This window comes from Alosa pseudoharengus, unplaced genomic scaffold, assembly GCF_046254945.1.
Source record: "Alosa pseudoharengus isolate Yale_2024_CS ecotype anadromous, Long Island Sound unplaced genomic scaffold, YU_APseudo_1.1 YU_APseudo_1.1_scf_10, whole genome shotgun sequence".
Taxonomy (NCBI): domain Eukaryota; kingdom Metazoa; phylum Chordata; class Actinopteri; order Clupeiformes; family Clupeidae; genus Alosa; species Alosa pseudoharengus.
Window position 1 is genome coordinate 24,862,273 of NW_027468565.1, and position 9,629 is coordinate 24,871,901.

Below are 9,629 nucleotides of genomic sequence, written 5' to 3' on the forward strand. Positions count from 1 at the left end.
TCAATTTCAATTGTGAAAATTTCAAAATAAATTCAGAGGTCAGACTTATATATTTTTATGGAAATATTTGTGCTGTAGCCTAAACTATTTATATAACCATGCACACACAGGTGGAATAGTTATGGTGATATTGCAATAAGTTCACAGCCACAACACATATTATGCTACATTTCACAGTTCCAAAATGGTCAAAAATGTGTGTACATTTCAGCACTCCATGAAATTATGCAGAAGTGGTCACCTGTGTTATTCAGCTAGTTCATTTAAGATAAGATATTGGTCATTGTAATGGCCATCTAGCCTATAGCCTACATGATCTTCCTTTTTCAGGACGTACCCATATCTGGGAACTATGATGTGAATGTGTGCATGTGCATTATGTCAGGCTTTATATCAAGAGAAAAATATTTGTGTCTCATTATTTGATTTTCGTCATATTTTTGCATTAATGTTACTAGGAAGCATGCCAATAGAAATATATTCATTTATCTGTGTAAGTAGGATTGTCTGGAACCTGGCAATAAGAACCATGATAGTGGGATAGGCTAATCTATGGCTGAGCAATTTGCAAAAATGTATGTAACCTACTGACAAATAATTTACTTTAGAATACATTATAATTTTGCCCCAATGAGACTAGCCTATGTAGAAATGTGTTGCAATTTCAAAACCGGATTAGGAACCACTTATTGCACATAGGCTTTATATCCTCGTATTCGGTAGGCTACTGTTTGCTGTTTATTTGTGACATTGGGATTGCCTTGTGTTGTGTGAAGGGTTAGTGAGATATTTAACCAAGAGTAATGGGTGTGCAGTGTGTGCAAAATGCAAATAATTATAATTAAATTGCATATACTGTAAGTTCAATGTTAATTTTCTCGCGAACCATTTATCACAGCAACCTGGCGCTAATATCATTGGAAAGCTTAGATTCCGCTGGTTCACATGTTCACACGTGTGATATCTGTATATGTTTAGTTTAGTTGAACCTCATCTGCCAGGTATTTGACCTACCAGGTTGACACTTCAGCGTGAAAAATACTCAATAATAAATACTCAAAGCATACCTGAAGCCGGGGAAATGCGCCTGGGATGGCTTTGTGAAGTAGGCCTAGCATCGCAAATGAGAGAAATTCTAGAAAATTCCACAGACAGGGGGTGCTCTTGAACCCCCTCACTGTCTCTGGAAGCAACTAGTCGATTACGAGTGTCTCAACAGGTAGATCTATTAGATAAACTCATCTTTCAGGCATTTGACCGACCGGGTTGACACTTCAGCGTGAGAAATCGGGGGTGTGGCGTGTGAGCGTGTGAAACTAATCAAATGTGTGTGTCTCACGGCCAATGCGTGAGAGTTGGCAGCCTTGCTGATTGCTAAGCGGATTTAATAGCAATTTAGCCAGCCGTGTTCTATGCAATGCTACTATGTCGCAACAACAATCCTTCAACAATCGTGAATATTTTGTGTTAAATGCACACGCAGAGGAGGGGCTGCGGGCTCGTTACGAGAGCGGGTGGGGCAGGGAAAGGCTGCGTGCGTAAAAAGTGCAGCTCAATGAAAGGATTTTATCTTATCTTTAATTTAAATAGTACAACATAAAACATAAATGTGTGACGGTCGGTTTTGATTTCGTGCCGCCCCACCACAGATTAGTCAACGTATGGGAAACACTGAAGGTGTAAAATTCAAAATATTTGGCAGCACGCTGACAAATCGACGCGCATATTTTGCGTCGACGTATTTTTTGCGTCGACGTAATCGATTACGTCGACGCGTTGTCCCAGCCCTACTAGCGACGCATTTCATGAAGGCCAATTCACCTTATTCAGCCCCGCCCATTTTTTAAAATTCCACATTGTCTTTAAACTTCCGGTCGGCTAGCTACGCCTAGCGCCTAGTTAGCTTCATTGGGATAACACAGCAGAAGAGTATAGAGAGGCTAACTTGGGAGGAAAACGACAAATGCCACCAGGAGGTCAGATTGCAATATTGTACTTCGCTACCCAAGGCTATTCACCCCTACGGAGTGGGTAGACGATATGCGGCAGTAACCGCTGTATAGTATGGAGAAACTCGCAAATCCTTATCTGTTTGGTAACTATGGTAACTACTTTAGAAAGTCATTACAGAACAGCCGCTCCAAAGTCAGTGTTTTCCTAACTTCAGATAGGAAAGGTGTATAGCAGAAATGTCTTAAGTCACCAAAATCCTAAATAAACGTTCCTAACTTTAGGATGACCCATAACATATGATGCCAGTCATCTCGATAGCTCTGCTATCTCAATGTATCGCAATGGATGCTACTGCTCAAACGGAAGTTCGGAGACAATGTGGGCAAAGCTAGCGCCCTCCATGTATGCGCGCGGAATAAGGTGAATAGACCTCTGAAGTTCGCCTACAAAAAAGATCCAAAACGGCCATCTTTGCCCATATAAGGAGATCCGGTTGTTAATTGAAGCTAACTACCTATGGCAAATTGCATTGCAAGTTAGCTCTGGGGTAGCAAAAATCTAAGTGTGCCACCTTCACTTATCGGAGATCACAGTATCCACTCGAAGGCAGAGGACAAAAGTGTGTTCAGGAAAACGTCTGCATTTCAGACTTTTTTATCCCCACGAGACTTTAACAGGTGCGATTATTCAAAATCCCCATGTTATTTTCCCATAGGAAAAATCGCCAGATACCGGATGTCAAAGATGGCAGCTTTTTTGTAGGCGAACTTCAGAGGTCTATTGGGACATGTCAGTTATTTGCACCACTGGTTAGATGTAAAACTGCATTTCGTTTCAGACTACTGGTACTTAATTTGTGCATTGACAATAAAGTATCACATGAACTAAAGATGACTAAAATCTTATGTAGAAGAAGAAACATTCACAAAAAATCCATCCATCCAAAAATGACCTTTCTTTTTGATATCTGTTGAAAACTGCATGGAATTCACAGAGATGTTTTTGTAGTGATGTAGTACTCGAGTCCGGTCTCGGACTCGAGACCGGTCTCGAGACCAATTTCTACTTTCTCGGTCTCGTCTCGGACTCGTTCCTTCAAAGACTCGGTCTTGACTCGGTCTCGGACCACAGTGGGAGGAGAAAGACTCGTAATTTCAGACCGAGTCCTCGAGACCAACGCATTTTTTATGTTCATATAAAAAAAACACACAACACATAACAACAATAATAATAAAATGCAATGTTGACCGGCATTATTTAAAAATGACATCCCATGGAGCAATGCAAAGATACTGCCGTCAGAGCCGTTTATTTATCTCTATGGCTCTGCTGCCGGTGAGTGTCTGTAGGTCAGCATAGTCCATATTAAGACGTTAAGACTGCTCCTCTAAACAATTCCCAATCTAGCTTAGTCTGTAGGCCTAATGGTTGATTATTAACTGGGGTGATATTAAATTCTGAATATGAAAACTGACATGTTTTTATGGTCTTGGTCTCGACTCGGTCTCGACTCCTAAAGGACTCGGTCTCGACTCGGACTTGCTTCCTCAAAGACTCGGTCTTGACTCGGACTCGACTGTATTTGGAAACCAACAGACTCGGTCTCGACCCTTCAAAGACTCGGTCTTGACTCGGACTCGTCATAGGCGGTCTCGTCCCCATCACTATGTTTTTGTTTATTAATAAATAAATAAATAAATAATAATAAATAATAAACATTATGCTGATACCTTCTGCTTTCCCCAAATACAATGTAGCCTACAGGTGTAAGTGACCTTTCATCAATTTCATCAACTGTGATGAACTGCCCTACTTGTGATTGTTTACAGATTTTAAAGGTTTTATAACAATGCTATAACTTTTTTGGCTATTCTACAATCTATTCACCTTTGCAGCGCCAGTAGGCTACTTTCTGTGCAGCCACACACACACACACACAGGCATGCCAAACAAGCATACACAAAAGTTTCAAGAGTGGGGGATTGAGTAAAAGATGGAGACAAATTGATTAGTGTGATTTATTTTCGCAGAACGGATGTACAGGACTGAGCGGCGGTCATATTTTGTACCGCTATGCGATACATCTAGTTTTTCTCACTGTATATATTTCTTAAATAACATAACCTTAAGCTCTCTTTATTTTCCATGTGTTTGGGAGTGTCTATCTCATTCTGCATGTTTCCCATTTCACTTTTGTATGTTTCTTATGTCTCTTCCTATGGCCATGTTTGACAAATCTCATGACAAAGACAACAATTGCCATTGATATTCCCAATAATTCCAGAGTCTGCTGTAGGTTTGTTTGCTGTTTCAGATAAATGAAGATTTTCTTGCTGAATTTAGTAGGTATGCTCTGTGTTATAGTGAAGAGTATTTGTTGGTCTGCTCTGTGTTATGCCAAGATAAATTAAGAGTATTTGTATATATCGGGTCTGCTCTGTGTTATAATGAAGAGTATTATGGTCTGCTCTGTGTTGCCAAGAGGTTGATTCAGTGCAGGCTATCTCAAATGCAGCAGGACAATGAGAATATATTTCAAACTGGCTAATGAATTTGAAATTATCATGTTTATTGTGCCTTTTAGGCTATACTGTAGGGTTTTTAGTTCATTGATGAGGCTATAACTAGGTGGTGGAGCATTTGATGTAGGAGCCTCTGTTGTTGGGGTCATTATTTGGTTTCCTGATGTTTTGCTTGGCAAAAAATATTTACAGGCTTACATTCTATTACATTTTATTATGGGGTCTCTAACTTCTTCTCATTTACGTGCTAACGTTGTTGATGGACTCTGTTTAATTAATTCTACCCCTGGCTGCGGTACCAGTAAACTGCGGCACATTGTTGTTGATGAACTATGTTCAACTCAAGACAGTAGCAGTAACAGCAAAAAATGTCCTGTCCTGTTAGTACTGTCCTGAGTAGTGTCCCGAGACAGTTAGACACTGTCCCGAGACACCCAGACACTGTCCCGGGACAGTTAGCCACTGTCCTGTGACACCCATGACTGTCCTGTGACACCCATGACTGTCCTGTAACACCCAGACACTGTCCCGGGACACCCAGACACTGTCCTGTGACACCCAGATACTGTCCCGAGACACCCAGACACTGTCCCGAGACACTCATGACTGTCCTGTGACACCTAGACACTGTCCCGAGACAGTTAGACACTGTCCTGTGACACCCATGACTGTCCTGTAACACCCAGACACTGTCCCGAGACAGTTAGACACTGTCCCGTGACACCCATGACTGTCCTGTAACACCCAGGCACTGTCCTGTGACACCTATGACTGTCCTGTGACACCTAGATACTGTCCCGTGACACCTATGACTGTCCTGTAACATCCAGACACTGTCCCGAGACAGTTAGACACTGTCCCGTGACACCCATGACTGTCCTGTAACACCCAGGCACTGTCCTGTGACACCTATGACTGTCCTGTGACACCTAGACACTGTCCCGTGACACCTATGACTGTCCTGTAACATCCAGACACTGTCCCGAGACAGTTAGACACTGTCCCGTGACACCCATGACTGTCCTGTAACACCCAGACACTGTCCTGTAACACCCAGACACTGTCCCGTGACACCTATGACTGTCCTGTGACACCTATGACTGTCCTGTAACATCCAGACACTGTCCCGAGACAGTTAGACACTGTCCCGTGACACCCATGACTGTCCTGTAACACCCAGACACTGTCCTGTAACACCCAGACACTGTCCCGTGACACCTATGACTGTCTTGTGACACCCAGACACTGTCCCGAGACAGTTAGCCACTGTCCTGTAACACCCAGACACTGTCTCGAGACAGTTAGACACTGTCCCGTGACACCCATGACTGTCCTGTAACACCCAGACACTGTCCTGTGACACCTAGACACTGTCCGGTGACACTCATGACTGTCCTGTAACACCCAGACACTGTCCTGTGACACCTAGACACTGTCCGGTGACACTCATGACTGTCCTGTAACACCCAGACACTGTCCCGTGACACCTATGACTGTCCTGTGACACCCAGACACTGTCCTGGGACAGTTAGCCACTGTCCTGTAACACCCAGATACTGTCCCGAGACAGTTAGACACTGTCCCGTGACACCCATGACTATCCTGTAACACCCAGACACTGTCTCGTGACACCTATGACTGTCCTGTGACACCTAGACACTGTCACGTGACACCTATGACTGTCCTGTAACACCCAGACACTGTCCCGTGACACCTATGACTGTCCTGTAACATCCAGACACTGTCCTGAGACAGTTAGCTACTGTCCTGTGACACCAAGCCACTGTCCTGTGACACCAATGACAAATGTTCCAAATGTGAACCACTTTGAGCTGCATTCTGTGAATGAAAGGTGCTATAATTAATTATATTTATAATTATTATAATAATTATTATAATTATTATTATGTAGAATCATTTATGTATTTGAATCATTGTGTGTGTGTGTGTGTGTGTGTGTATGTATGTATGTATCTTTTTATTTGTTTTGTTTTAGATAAAAGATAAAGCTTATTAATTGTTTTACATAAAATTGTACATGTAAAAATCCTTTTTTGCTTTATGACTTTTTAAGTTTTAAAGTTGTTTGTTAGAATTTTTAATAAAGATGACTTGTGCTTTAAAGTAGTAGCTCTGGATTTGTGTTTTGTTATCAAGTAATGTTCAAGCACAGCTGGCATTCAGCCAACACTCAGTCATATCAGTTAGTGTGTGGGCCAGTGCATGCCCAGGGACCCAGGCAACCCTCAGCCAACACTTTGATAAACAATAACACCCACACCTGGGCCGACAGACAGACAGACAGACAGACAGATAGATGCTTTATTTGTATGAAGATAACAAAATATCAACTCAGGTCTCAGTGCAGACCAAGTACTATAGTGAATAATAAATAAATACAATATAACATAACATAAGTGCTTGTTTATGGAAGTCCACAACAACCATCTCCTTGGTCTTGGTGAGTTTGTTTTCCTTGCATAACAAAACAATAAGTCATTTTACGGCGTTTTGGCCACACTTGGGGCAGAGCAAATCTTTATGTCAGTTTCCACTGATTGGGCCATGGGCATGGGCAGGGATGGGCAGTATTTCTAATACATGTGTTTAAAATATGTATTTCAAATACAAAATACTATTTTGTCATTTGTATTTTATTGAGATAATGAAAATGCCTTCGTATTTTGTATCAAAATACTTCAGTGTTGCGTATTTTTGTATTTTCAAAATACTTTAAAATACTTTCTGTGAAACACTGTGATGACATCTATCTAACTATCTATACTGTAAAGCACGAAATGTCTGTCTCTGTCTGTTTGTGGCACCCTTGCATGGTCAAGCTGGAATGATTAACAGGCCCCATAACAACTATATAAAAAATATTTTATATATATAAAAAATAGTCTGAATGCAACACTGTCTGAGAAGTTAGTTGTGCTCAAAGGCATCAACTGAGGAAACACGACTAGCTAAGGTTACACACACTCCTTTGCTCACACAAGGACAGCAGAAGGACTTGAATTCACAAGTTTATATTGCAACACTTGAGTTTGATATTTTCCTTTCTTTTTTCTGTTTTACAGGTTTTTTTTCTAGACTTTAAATTTGTCTATGTTCTCTGACCTGTGAAATATTTCAGTGCTATGGTAACTTGACAAGATACCTCAAACAAGGACATTTCCAATTTTGCACATTTTAAATAACAAATGATTGATAATGTCATAATAATTGGCTTCTAATTGGCTCAACTGATTGGATGGTATTAATGTGACAACCTGATTTTTATTTTTACTTTTTTTTGTATTTACATTGATAGAAGTTGTGCACACACCATCAGGTGTATACAAAATTATTCAACTGTGATGAAACTCACCATAAGTGTGGTAATGATGTGGTTATATAACTTAAAAGGTTAAAATGCTACCTAGTTTAAATTTCTAAATCAGTCATCTATTTGGATTGTTTGTCTTTCAGTTATTGTCACTGATTCATAGTGGGCAATCTATTACACCAACTGGTTGGAAAGTGCAACAGTTGTGGAGTCGGCATTGCATGTCGCTGCAAAACAGTACATCTCCAAACTTATAAACAGTAACTGTCAAATAAGGAATTTGAAGATGACATCCGAAAAGCATTAGATTGCATAGAAAACTGATTGATATGAATACACTGTACAGTTTATGTAGTAATAATGCACTGGTTATGAATAACAACTATTTTAAGTAAACATACAATTAGTAATGCAAAAAGTTTTTGTTCTAAGATTTATTTCTCTTTTGTGGCCCCAATTAGTCCAGGAAACTGGCAAAAATGATACAGACTGCCATAATCTGTGATGAAGATATCATAGATGTTGACCTTGTGCTCGACGTAATGATGCCTGAGGTAAGGAAATGTGAATATAAAAGCCATGTCATATTATGATCAGTGTGGTTTCTCCAGAATAAATAAACCAAACCATACCAAACATGCATATTGTCACTACATTCTCATGCTATTTCCAATTTGAAATCTGTTTGCATTTGAAGGTTTCCATTAACATTGTCACGAACCACGAGGGTTTCTGCAGGTTTCTGGAGAGGTTCATGTCCATGCATCCGGCATTGGAGTAACAAGCATTGCTGTTTTTTTCTGTATTTATACATTCTTTTTTAATGTATTAGTTGTTTATTTATTTATTTATGTCTTATTGGATTTCAATTTATTATCTTCATTTCATTATTTACAATATGTGTGTACTGGGGAAATTTGATTTTTTTTGGTGTTAAGTTTATGGTGTATTTTGTTCTGAGAGAAAACTGAACCATGCAAGGTTTTCCGTATTTAGATTTACAAAGCTTTTTTGTTTAAAAGGTTTTTTGTTCTTATGTTTAGAATTAAAATGTGTTCTCCAAAACTGTCCAGTTGTCTGTTTTTGTGATCATCTACCCATGGATGGCTACAACATTTGGTTAAGCAAGCCTATGACTTAACAGACCTGGGGGGTATTCCAAGTACATGGTTTAGTGATAAACCTGGGTAACTTAACTCAGAGTAAGTGGTAAACCTCCTACAACAAGAGCCCTATGGTATTGTTTTGTTAGGAGAATGAAGCCATACAGCTCTTCTATTAGGAGGTTTACCACCTACTCTGTGTTAACTAACCCAGGTTTGTCACTAAACCTCGTACTTGGAATACCCCCCTGGTAAGATGCCTAAATATTTACACATTTGCCTATAATAATTATCTAAACAATTATTATTTATTCTTAAAATATTTGCTGGCACAAGGAGTTTCATTAATTATATTTCCCTTTATGCGTGCATGACGATAAACTACTTGAACTTGAACTAATGCTGCTTGTGGAATATCAACAATATACATTAAGTGTTTAATATAGGTAGGCTATTTGTTGTAAGTAAAAAGTGATTTATATATTTCTTGGTTACAAGTAGCCTAGGCTAGCCTACAAGTTAATAACAAATAGAACAGAAAGAGGTGGAAGGTAGCCTAATAGGCCTAGGTGGCATAACAAACATTTCAACAAAACAAAACATTTCCAAAGCAACTGAGGTCGACAACGGATACTTGTGTTTGTATTTGGCGTTTTACCTAACTTTCCACGAGACAACCATCATGACAGCGCTACACACCTAGCACACATACCTTTACAC